Raw genomic sequence first — 13665 nt, 5'->3', positions numbered from 1 at the left:
TTTCTTTCAAAAAAAAAAAAGATAATTCAAGGAGCATTGAGGAACCCCAGTCTTCTAAGGTGCTTTGAGGGCAAGCACAGTGGTTCATACCTGTAATCCCAACAGTTTGGGAGACTGAGACTGGAAGGTCACTTGAGACCAGGAGTTTGAGAGCAGCCTGGACAACATAGCAAGACCCCATTTACAGAAAACAAAATAAAAATGTTAGTTGGACATGGTGGTATGCACCTGTAGTACTAGCTACTTGGGAGGCTGAGGCAGGAGGATCACTTGAGCCCAAGAGTTTGAGGCTGCAGTGAGTTATGAATGTGTCACTGTACTCCAGCCTGGGAGACAGAGCAAGATCTTGTCTCTAAAATAAATAAATAAAAATACAAAATTTTAAAAATGAAGTGCTTTGAACTCCTTGAGACCAAAGACTGATTTTTATTCTTAATTCTTTCTTGTTTTGTTATTTGCTAATGAACAGCTAGTTATGCTGAGTCCAATGAGTGCACTAAACCTAGCTTCAGCACATGGGGACAATTTTAGTGGTTTTAATGAGGAATTATGTGCCTCAAATGCCCAGAGCAGAGCTGGAAGAGTCTGGTTTCAAGTCTTGCATCTGCAATGAATTAAGTAAATAAATATCTCCAAGTCTCATTGTTTTCTTTGTAGAATGGGAGAAAGCAATTCTATTTCCTAGGTTTGCTGTGAAGACTAGAGAGTACACACAAAAACATGACTGCTGTCACACGATGAGGAAACTGAAATAGATTTTCCTGGCCATCATCAAAGATGGCAGCTTTTTATCAATGGTGTCCCTAAGTGATTTAGGGAAAGGGTCCTCCCCAAATCACCATCATCAATTAGCCACTTAAATTTTGTGTGTGTGTGTGCAGTTTATCCAGGATGACTTCATTTAAAAGACACCCAGCATGCCTCCTTTTACAAGATTAATCACTGAAACTTGGACCTTTGTGTTCTAAAGCAGCTTTTATCGGGTACAAACAAAATATTCGAAATGCTGAGAAAGCCTTTTAAGTGGAGACCTTTGTTGCAGACTGGCACAATCAGGGCTGGCGACCTTATTAATTGATGTTGCACCAAACTCTTCGGAAAAATCAAGTTCAAAGTTAGTTTGTCAAACAAATCTCCACATAAAGAGTTGGAAGCTGTGATTTCTTTCTTTCTAACATAACAGAGGGATTTTCAGTTTTCTTTTCTTTTTTTTTTTTTTTTTTAGCAAAGTATTTGCCCCGTCTTTTAACATCTCTACAACACCCAGCATCTCTGAGGCTTTGACATAGAAGTTAATTCTCTATAGGTCAAGGCCTTGGCCCTGGGAGACAGATTAGCCTTCAGGAAGCACAAAGGCTTATAAAGAGTTCCCAGAGATGCAGAAGGATAATGCTGAAATGTTGGGTCCTAAGTTGCCAGTCAGGGAAAATCCATTTTGCTATTGAGTCTTGATGCTGGAGTCTCCGTGCTGAGTCGTCACGGAAGTCAAAGGTAAATGCAAGAGAACACTTGCCCTTTGGTCTTGCCAAGGTGAACAGAAGACTCATTGAGGAGGCGTGGGTCGGCAGGTGTTTCCTTGTACTCTAAATAGACCTCATCTGCCCGAAAGCCTTTCATGTTGCAGCCACCCATCCAGTTCCCTGCTTTCCTGGACATCGCAGCTCATTAGCAGCCATGTCTGTGAGCTTATTTCTGAGCATCTCTTTGGATGGGAGGTTTTCTGTTCCTTTCAGTCACCAGTATCTATGCAAATATGACACATGTGTCACCTTTCTCAGGAGAAGGTCAGCTTCTCCTCAGCCCTGTGTCTATCTCCCCTGGGGTGGCCCACGGAGGCAGGTACGGAAACTGCTCTTGGTATTTGCTCCCCCATACACCCAAAGTTCTCCTGACCTGTGAGGCCTTGCCTGCGGTCCTGCTGCTGCTCAAAAGCACGCCCAGTCAACTTCAGATGGAAGGAAATCAGACTTCAGACTGCAGCCCAGCATATTTTTGGCTCAAGCTAGCTAAGAACCATGAAATGCTGATTTTTAGATTTTTTACTTTTTGCCAGAAGCATGTAGCTGCCTCTTTAAATTATTTCAGCTAACTTCTGTTGATGGTCTGTGGATAAACAAAAGTGTCCGCTGAACTGAGTTCGTGGGGTGCCTTCGCAGAAAACAGGCATGCTGTAAGCAGGAGATCTGCATTTTGGAACATCTAATTAGGAAAACCTAACGGCAGCCTCCGTAACTGTCTCCCAGGGAGCCTGCATCTGCGCTCAGTACATCAGCTGCATATTAAAGATTCATAGCTTGTATGAGTCATTAAAAACCACGTACCAATCATCAAGGCATGTTTGGCTCTTGGGGAAAATGAAAAGCACAGTTTTGGCTTTAAAATAATTTGCTTTATTGAGAGAGAGAGAGAGAGAGAGAGAGAGAGAGAGAGTATGTGTGTGTGTGTGTGTGTGTGTGTGTGTGTGTGTGTGTGTGTGAGATACAAAAATGTCCAGTAGGTGACCTTTGCTGATCTTTGTGGCTGTCTCTTCAGAGCCCTGACCTCCACCTTGGACTCATCTCCCTGTAGGCACCTAAATGAAATCTCATGACTACAGGTTCTTGGTATTTTGCTCACTGCCAGGTTTAGAAAATTAATAACCACCAAATTTCTCAATAGCTTAGGATGCTACCTTTTAATATGCAACTTCCGAAAACTGAAAAATGTTCAAAATTTGCAAAAATTCGTGTCAAATGGCAGCACGTAGGCTTTCTGGAGAGTTGATTGGAAGGTAGTAGTGGTCAGGGGTGTTTTCTTCACCACCCATGTGCGAGTGTCCTGGGCTGCCATAACAAGTTTCCATATACAGGGATCTTAAAGCAACACACATTTATTTTTACAGTTCTAGAGGACAGAAGTTCAAAATTAAGTTCTTGGCAGAGCCTCATGTCCTCTGGAGGCTCCAGAGGAGGAGGGGTACCAGGCCTGCCCCTCGCTTCTGGTGTGTCTGGCGGCCCTCGAATTCCTTGGTTTGTGGACACATCTTTACAGTGTCAGCCTCCTGTTCCCATTGCCTTCTCCTCCACGTCTGCGTCTGAGCTTGCCCTCCACCCTTCTCTTATAAGGAAAGGTATCACTGGATCTAGAGCCCACCGGGATAATCTGGGATGATATTATCTCAAGATGTTTGTCTTCATTACACCTGCAAAGGCCCTTTCTCCAAATGTCACACTCACAGGTTCCAAGTGGACATATCACTTGAGGGCTGCTCACATCAGACCACGATACACAACACAGAAGGGCCACTAAGGTGTTGTAACTCAATTTTTGGGAGATATTTGTTAGAAAACAAAAGGCTTTGACAGCAGGAATTTCACTCTGTGTTGACCTGAACCATTTTCTTTCCCTCAATATAATGCTTTAAAATTGCTTCCACTGGGGCTAGAAGGTGGATCTCCACAAAGCTCTGAAATTCTCTGTATTTGCAAATAAAAATTGGAATTTGAGGGTAAATCGTTGAATTAGGTAGTACTACTCAGACATTTTTTTCACTTAAAATATGGAATTTTGTAAGTAAAAATCCAAAAGAATTCCTCCAAAGTAATGGCATTTAGGCTCTCTAAAGAGTTGATGGGGGAAGATCTCTGTGGTCAGAAATGACTTCTCTCAATTCCTCAAACCACAGTGCATGGACTCTTATGGCAGACTCATGGCAACCCTGCCGTGGATTTGGGGCAGGAGGGTCCCTTCCAGGAGGGGCTGTCAGGGCAGCCTGTGCTCACACAAACACTCTCCCCTGATGAGAGGATCAGCAGGGAACGGATGAGGAGACCTGGGGTAGGTAGAGGACGGCAATGGCTACAGGGCAAGATGAGATTGGGAGAAATAGAAAAGAATCCCAGTATGGCAGAACACAGGGAATGGGCCCAGCCAAGGTGGGGAATAGGCCCAAGGAAGGGGGAAAACAGGAGCTGAGGCAGAGATGGAGGCTCTGAAACAAAACACAGGGAAGAAGGCAAAGCTGCCCTTGTCGTACTGCCGTTCAGAAGTTTTCTATTACTGTAGTTGAAGTCAGTAAAGATGGCACCCCAATTGGAAGTCATACTGGACTTCTGTGGTTCTATAACCCTAACTGGGAATCTTCAATTAGAACCTGGACTTGGCAGAGGGAAGGGCCTGCGAAGAGCCAGCACAACCTGCAATCAAGGTTTCTATTTGTTTTCCTGTTTGCCACCCCCCTCACCAGAATGCAGGCTCCTTGAGGTCAGGTTACTTGCCTATCATGTTCATTGCTGGATCCCAGGCCCTATTCCCAGTGTTCGACACATAGCAGGTGCTCAATAAACATGCGACATGTGAAGGAATGAATAGTGAATATGAAGGCATGAGGCTTTATTTATGTGTATTTTGTTCAAATTTAAATCTCTGAGTTTTTTTTTTTACTTTCACTCTCTGGTCTGGTTCTCCCCAGAGCTTTATTTTTTATTTATTTTTTTATTTTTGCAATCCTTCTGCCTCAGCCCGACAAGAAGCTGGGATATAGGTGTGCAGCACCATGCCTGGCTAATATTTGTGTTTTTTGTAAAGATGGGGTTTTACCATGTTGCCCAGGCTGGTCTCGAACTCCTGAGATCAAGTGATTCCCCTACCTCGGCCTCCTTAGAGCTTTAATTGCCTCTTGTTTACCCCATTGGTGAGGGAGGGATTCCCTCTCTAGGGTTATAAATGTGGCTAAACACACAACACCTGACAGTGGACAGATGAGACTGACGGCAGCCTATTCCTAACATATACTCAGAGCCAGGGGAGGAGGACACTGTGCCACGCAGGCCATTTAAGGACGGAGTGAACAACCGGGGGCCGTGGGAGGCAGGCTTTGTAGTAACAAGAGATGGCAGTGCCTCCCGGTTCATGTGGGAGGATGCGACTGGCTCCTTTGAGTAATTCCACAGGCTGGCAGGGAACGAAAATCACTACTTAAGGATAAGCAAGAACAGCCTGGACCCTTGATAAGGAGAGTTGCTTGCCTTGGGGACTTTCTCTGCAGGAGCAGAGTCGGGAGGGGAGCTTGTGCTTAGGCCATCTGAGGCCCTCCTGATTTTGCCGGATGTAAGGAAACAAATAATATTTAGCTTTAATTTAAACCTTAGACTATACCTACTTACAAGAACAGGTCACAGAGTCAGTCCTTATGAGGTCAAATCATCTACTAAGCTGTGTGTCCCGAAATTAGGTAGATTTCTCTGCCTTTCTCAACCGGTATAATGAGAAATGATGATAATACTTCATAAGCTGCTGTCAAAAATAAGTTGATGCATAAAAGACACTTGCACCTTTCCTGGAATCACAGCTCCCAACCAATGTGGCTTGGCATGCTCAGTGGAAGGAGCGTACACGTGGAAGCAGACAGACTCACGTTTGAAGCTGTCTGTCACAAAGTAGATTTCACTTCTCTAACCTCAGCTTCTCCTTTGTCAAATGGAAGTAATCAGACCTACACAAGGCTATTGGCAGATAATAAACAGAAAATACGAAGCATGGCACCTGGCCCCTGAATAGCCATCCGCTCATATTCTCGAAGGTTATTCTATTCATGATATTATAGAAATAGCTTCCACATACAGAATGCCTACTCTATGCTGGGTGCTGGCCCAGGCACTGGCTCAGGGGGTCTAAGGCCCTGGGACAGTGGAAGCTCCAGGGTGAGGGACAGGATGGGTCAGAGCATTGTAGACTATGGTGAAGAATCTGGAGCATGTGGCTGTCATCCTGGGGTCTGGAGTTATGAGATGGGAAAATAGTGTAGAAATTGTTGAGGGGGGGGGCATTTCAAAGTTCACATGACCCCTAGAGATCTGGCCACTCCTTCCACTGAGAAACCTGCATGTCCTTCGTGCCCTCCACATGCACTGGCCTTGGCTAGATGAGAGTGCGTCCCTCAGGCATGCTGGGGCAGAGACAGTGTGGAGGGCTGCAGCAATGGAGGGACGTGGAGGCTCAGGAGGGTGTGAGCTGGGGAGGATACAGCAGGGTGTGGGTGGAGTGAGCATTCAGGCTGCTCTGCAGAGAACAGACTGCAGCTGAAACGGATGAGAGAGAGAGAGAGAGAGAAAGAGAGAGCATGCAAGGATGGGGTGCCCATGTGTGGGAGAGACAGCATGAGCAGGGTGGCCAAGGAGAGGAGGAGAAAAACTTGTGACCATGGGGCTCTCTTCCCAACCAAAGGCATCATACCAGGCAGATACCTTTGCTTCTCAGTCTGGAAGAATTTCACTTCTGGTACCTGTAAAATAGGAGTTGCTCCCATGAGTCATTTTTTGAAAACAAGGCAGAATAAAAAGTACATATTTTTGCACTGAAAGCCTTGGGAGAGGGAAAGGATCTCAAACTTCAGATCCTGAGAGGAGAGGGTACGGAGGTACAGGTGAGAGGAGCTGGAGGCAGGGGCTGCAGCCTGAAAACATGGAGGGTTTGAGAAATGCCTGTTCTGCAGTCTTCAAGGAAATGGATCTCCCAATGTATCTCAAATACTCATGGCATGTAGTGTCGCTGGGGCCATGGAGCCATGTAGAGGTTAGCAACTGAGGCCTGCAGTCAAAAGTCCACGCAGGACATCAGATGCAGGAATGAAATGCAGAGAGGAGAGCCGCAGTCCAGCAAAACGAGGGTCAGAGCAGCTCGCTAAGCCTGGGGAAGGTGCAGTGCTTGAGAAAACCATATGGAAATAAATCTCCCTGCAAACAACATTGCTAATTAAGAATGTGTCCATGCCATTGATGATGTGAAGTTTTCTTCTTTTATGTTAGTGCCTATAAATGTATTTACATTGGCTTTCAAGCGTACTGCCCTTTGTAAGTTCTTAAATTCCTTAACGTCAGATTCTATAATCAAATTCTGTGACCCATGGGTCTAATCCTCCAGTCGTGGTGCAGGGAAATCTGTAGTATTTAAGGGTCAGGATCCCCAGAACTTAGTGAGGTACTTGGTGGAGAGTGGGCTGGAGGTGACTGGAGCAGGAGTCACGACTGGGCACAGGGAGGCAGCTATATGAGGGGTGGTGGGGGGCTTACAGGGCTCCCTGTGGGATCAGCAGAGTCAGGTGACTTTGGGCTGAAAGCATGTAGTCAGCAGGTGGGGCTTTCCCAGAAAATCCTTTCAGTTCGCAGAATCTACCTGGTTCATGTGTTAGATGTGCACTCACATGGGTGCCACCTCCCCTAGTGGGAAACAACCAAATAGCAATACACGGATACCACTATTGCTGTAATTTTCTTTTTTCTTTAGGACAGTTGCATATATTTGCTGAGAAAAGAGATCCCTGTCTTTTGGAATGAGACTGGGTCATTTTCTTGACCTGGGAAAGTTGCTCACCTTTGCTTAGCTTCAGTTCCTAATTTCTTGTGTGTGGAGAGTCACAGCTGTGACACAGATTAAATGTAAGGAAGTAACATGCAAATCTCCTAGCACGGTGTCTGAGGCATACCAGACATTCCACAGTAGTAACGATCATCCTCATGATCATGTGGCTGGTTCCTTTGAATTACCTTCACGTAAACCATCTATAAGGCTCTTTCCAAAACAAAACAAAACAAAACAAAACAAAACTAGTTGATTTGCATGTGGATTAGAAGAAAGGCCACTGGAGTTGGGGAAGGTGGAGACATGGCCACATTCTAAATTTTAATAGTGTGCTCCTTTCAAAAGGAAGTTCCAGGCATGGCTCTCTCCTGTGTGTTCATGCATGCCTGAATGATTGCTTGAGAGTAAGATGAATGTGCCATACATTTTATTAGTTCACATGTTGGACATCAAGGATGGTGCAAGTCCTTCTCACTGGGTCCCAGGAGTGGCATTCCTTGTGGTTAACCTGTGTTCCCTCTCTGGTTGCCTTAGCCCCTTTTCTTTCTTTTTTCTCCCAGGGTAGCAAGATCACATTAGTCACAGGAAAGATGAAAAGAAATTAGTGGTTACAGCCTCATAGCTCACTTGGGAAATCTGTGCCCTTTCTCCAGGGGTTTCTAAGTTTAATTTTTCTTATTCAATCTTTTTACAGTTTGAACCCGCTGGCAGGCAGTGAATTTCTTTTAAGACTTCTGCAGCATGGAGCTTCTGCTGGCAGAAATAATTTTTTAGGGCTATAAAAATCTTGGCGGAGTTTGAGAAACATCCTGGTGGTCCCAGCCCATCTCCAAGTGACCACTCCATTAAATCCAGGAAACAAATCCTACATCGACTGCTATCGTAAAGTTGAAATTTATTATACAGTTCAGAAGTGTAACGATTCTGGGAAATCAAGAAGAAATAGAGACAAAATTCCCAGGTCAACAGCATAATTCTTTCAGTAAATGGGCACAATCCTGCCTCTTATTTTGTGCTTGAAAGACAGACTTTGAAGATCTAAGTTTCCATTACTGATGCCACTTAAAAGAAGCTGGCTTCAAAATCATCAAGTACTCTGTTTGTGGAATAAATGGAGTTTTAATGGCCTGTGGTGTCATATGAATATTCATGCGAATAGGTATTTTCCATTTAGGATATTAACTACATAGTAACCAAGACTTAATTCTAATGGCTGGCCATTGTTATAGGCAACTAATTTATGTTGATTCTTGACTAGAAAAAGCAGATTTCCACATCCATTAAGGAAATTAAAGCTGTCTTTTCTCCTTCACCTGCACCAGTCCATGGGCACACTCCCCCTATATTTGCTGAGCATCCAAACGTCTTCTAAATGTGTTTACCAGTTTTATTTCAACCAGTAAGTGCCCTGTTTTTTATTCGATGTTATTCAGTTAACAAGAAAGGAACACAATATGGAACACTTAGATTAAGTGTCAAGAGCTGAATGCTTACAATCCGTTTAACTAGATCCTTTATACAAGAATGAGGCCTTGCAGAAATCCATTTAACTAGGTCCTTTATATCAGAATGAGATCTTGCAGAAGGCGCAGGAAATCTTGTTGGTCCCTGTTGCACAGATCAGAACTAGTGTCCCTGACGTCAAGTATTGTAGATGTCAGAGCTGATTGAGTGAGGAGGATAGCCTTTCTTTCTGCACATTTGGACAGGGCAGAAGTAAAGATTCTCAAGAAAGAAAAGAATGACTCATTTATTTTCCAGTCTTCAACCAAGATTATAAGAAACTTGCTGTGATCGTAAGAAACCAGCCTTCCCTCAAAATCAACGTGTTAGTTGTCAGGTCTCTGCTTACAGAGCCCGGCTTGAAAAGAATAACTTTTTTGAGAGTCATTCACTGAGAGCTCTGCTTTTTCTCCCCTCTTTCTAACTGAGAGTTATGATATTCAGTAAGACCACCTGGTGGTAGACCACCTACTACTACCAAGCTCGAAATAGGTTTTATCTACTCCAGCACAGTAACTTTCCTCCAGCTACTTTTCCTATGTAAAATTCAGCTATTATGTAGATCAACCTCTAGATACCTTGTCTGCAAGTGCACAACTTTGGAATCAGTACAGACAAACTTCTCTGAAATGCTCTCATATTTTTTATGAGAAGATCTCTTCATATAGAATAGATCATGATTATGACATAATTTGTCATATTTAGAGTCTATGTCATGAATTTATCTTCTTTGTCATATTCCTGTGGTGTGTATAACCATTGCTCACTGTTTCACTCTGGTGACCTGGTAGGTGATAAATAAATACTTATTAAATGTGTAAGTAAGTAAATGAATATGTTCTTTATGTAGGCCACATGCTGTTGAGCATAAAAGAGCATAAAATATTCAACAGTAATGCCTTGATCTGCCGTTACTGGAGAGGGAGAGAGGATGATTTCTGATTGCAACGGAGGATCACGTCCATTTTCATCTTACCTCCTAGCAGTATCTCTTTTAACCACAGGGTGTTTAAAGGACCACTCCACTACCACCAATGTGTTGGTGGTCAGAGCCCATTTTGTTAGAGAGCTTTGTTTTCACACCTTTCCAAGTCTGGTAAAATAGGCAGCCTGGATTTTTGCAACAAAGAAAAGCATTTCATAGGATTCAGCTGATGAGACCTAGAACTTAAAGCATTATTCCTTCCCTTAATTAATAGATTTTTAAAAAGTGTGTCTATGGGCTAGGGATTCTGTTTTATGCTGGGGACTAAACCATGCTTAAGATAGGATTCCTGTTCTCAAGGAAGGAAGACCCGTCATTGCTCAGCGTAGGTTGAGGTGTCATGACACAAGTGCAGGGACTGCATTAGGGGAATTTATCCCCAAACTCAGATTCGGATTCAGTGCCTAAATCACGCTGTACTTAGCTGTCCACGTGTGTGATTATCGGCACCATGTCTCCCTCTGTGCCTTTACTAATGCAGTAGCTCTGCAAAGAACAACTGCCCTGGATTTTCTGCAGGTTTCAGTTTGGTGCTTACCAGGACGGGTCAAGGGAAAATTTCTCATGAACTGTGCTACTGGTTTCCATCACTAAATGATGCTTGGCAAGTTTGCTGATGAAAACACCTAAGAGAAAGAAGCGGACGGTAGCATGGCTTTGGAAACTCCCTACACTCCCCACAAAAACACCAGAGCAACAAAACAGAAAACCCACATACACCAACTGAGCCACAGGAGGGACAGATCTGAGCCCACCCCCACCTACATGTTTTTTCATACGTGTCTGCTGACCCATCTTCCTCCCTTCCTCCCTTCCTTCCTTCCTTCCTTCCTTCCTTCCTTCCTTCCTTCCTTCCCTCCTTCCCTCCTTCCCTCCTTCATCCCTCCCTCCCTCCCTTCTCCCGTCTGCACCACATCCTCCCCATCTCTTAACACTAACATTTCCTTCCCTCCCTCCCTCCCTTCTTCTTTCCTTCATTCCTCATTGTTCTCTGAAGCTGAGGCTAAAAGGGAGTAGAAGAAAGAAACTAGCATGTATTGGGCCACTGCTCTCTGGCCACCAGTGGTATCCAATGGAATATCTCAAATCTGAAATGGGATTTTCCAGAAGCCCTGTGGTTTCGTCTAATTTTGTTATTTTCAATAAATTTAATTTGTTGAACTTACATAACTAAATGTTACTTTTTGTATGCTTGTAAAAATTCTCATAAATAAATTCATAAGCCCTAAAAAATACTCTTATTTCTAAATGTGTATCATGGTTTTGGTTTGGAAAATACAGTTTTATGCAAAGGGATAAATTTAAATGGAACAGCTGGAGAAACAAGCTTGAAAAAATTTCAGCGTCCAAATAAGACAGAAGGATTTGATGGTGAAATATAGTTCAATGAAACTTAAAATGATTGCCTATGAGCTTTTGTTATGTTGGTTTCTGTTCCTAAGACATTACCCAGCCGTAATAAAATTTCTGTCGTCCAGGGTAGTTTGCAGCTCTGGTGCAGGGGGGCTTCTTTAGTTTTCTGACCCCTTCCCATCGGTCTGTGGACTGCATGAGGCCTTCTGAGTTCCCTCCTCAGTCTTCCCACATCCTGGGGAATGTCTTCAGGGTTCGTGATCTTGGACAAATATATGCTGGAGACTTCCAAGTTCGTGCCTCTGGCTTTGATTAGTCTCTGGAAATCCAGCCACATTTCCAAATGTCTGCAGGACAGCTCTGTGGAGACTGGAATGATTTAGCCTGGATTAATGGGCACTTAGCAAAATCCACATGGCTACCGAGAGCCCACAGTTCCAAGGAAGTTTTATGCAAAATTGAGTGAGTGTGTGTGTGTGTCCGTGTGATGTGCACATCTGTGGGTGTGGGGGTGTGAGGAGGGTGCATTTTTCTGGGAAGAGAGTACACAGATTTTTATCAGATTTTCAAAGTGGTCTTTGGTGCTTCTCTTTCTCCATAGTAGCTAATGTTCTGTGAATGCTTATCTTGTGCCAGGCATTGTACCAAGTGCTTTATTGGCATTATTTATTTAATAATTTCAGTCATCTTGTGAGGTATGATCTGTTCATGTTTGTCATTTTGAAAATACAAAGCATAGTGAGATTGGTAAACTCCAAGGTCATAGCTAATAGATATTGGAGGGAAGGTTCAAATCCTGCCCCTCCCCCAAGACAAGATCCTGGCTCCTAATCCAAGTTCTTCACCAACATTGCATCACTGCGACCTACCTCGCTCCCTACTCTGTTATGGATTTTGGTGTAAAACTCTGTCTCCCAGACATTCTCACACCTCTCCTCTAATTCAAACCGCAAATATGATATTAGTTGCCCTGTGGGGGCTCACCCATCTCCAGACTGGATTGTCACCCTGGCCTCGCTGCCCCTTCCCCTCTCCTTCCAACCCCGCGTCGTCCACTGCCCACAGGGTCTCTAAAGCATCTGTCGGCTCACAACCTACAGTCCAGCCTGTCAGCAGGATGTCATGTTACTCCACCGTCAGGGTCACTCTGACCTTTCCAGACACAGTTCTGAAGGGCTCTTCAGGAGAGACACCACACACACACACACACACACACACACACGAGCCAAATACATCAGACACCCTCATGCTGCACACACATGCACTCACACACGCACACCACCACTCTCCAAACCACACACAAATATACACACTCACCACCCACACAAAACACATCACACATACCACATACCTCCACAAAACACACACATCAGACACCCCCTACATTACACACACACACATATAACACACACACACCAGACACTTTCTATACTGCACACATATGCACACTCACCACCCACACAAAACACATCACGCACACCACATAAACACACTCACACACCATACACTGTGCACACACTCACATACCACACAACACAACAAACACATACATAGACACCAGACACTCCTCACACTATACACACATAACAACACATACCAAATACACACACGAGACACTCTCCTTACTACGCACACATACAATATCCACACAAAGCACATCACACACCACACACTCACAGCACACACTGCACACACACATACCACGCCCCACACCACACACATAGACACCAGATGCCCCTGGGCAAGGCAGGCCCTATGAGCTGGGCTCATCTGATACCATCAGCTGCCAGCACCCCCAGGCCTCTGTACTGAAAGAAAGTTCTGGGAGACCCACCAGGGTAGCCCCTGAATCTAATCAATGTCTTTACACAGATTTTTACAGGAGAGCTGTATTTCCAGTTTTGAGGTCATTGCAGGGTAGTTTTGTTTTAATTAATTTATATTTTTCTTTCCAGACGGGCTGCGGCAGGTGCTTGGGTTTCTGGAAGAGGTTTTGGGATGCTCAGATGTACACAGCAGGCCAGAATTTGGCCATGCAAAGGGTCTTAGGGTTAGAGATGAAGAATGACTGTTAATAGCAATTATCACAGGGCGACTGCTCAGAGCCACTGTCATTTGCATAATCATGTTTCACCTCAGCAGCTGCTCCCTTCAAACACAGGTGTGGATTTTTAAAGAACCAAATATTCAGAGTATGCCTTTCTTCTCCTCTACTTCTGAGGAACTCAGATCACTTTGTTGTGAGATCTAACATGATTCCTTTGCTTTTCACAGGCACTTCGTGATAACGTGGTAATTTAATGCTTTGGGGAATTGGATGTAGTTATAGCTGTAGATGTACAGGGGTTACTGGAATCCAGACAGACAAAGATGATTTACTAATAGATGCACCACAGCTCAGCAAGGAGAAAGAAATAGGGCCAACGTATCTCCTCTTGGCTTCCAGCTTCTAACATATTCTACCTGCGTTGACCAACTTTGAAGCA

Source organism: Saimiri boliviensis, chromosome 18 (genome assembly GCF_048565385.1).
Source record: "Saimiri boliviensis isolate mSaiBol1 chromosome 18, mSaiBol1.pri, whole genome shotgun sequence".
NCBI lineage: Eukaryota > Metazoa > Chordata > Mammalia > Primates > Cebidae > Saimiri > Saimiri boliviensis.
Note: the sequence above shows the minus strand (reverse complement) of the source record.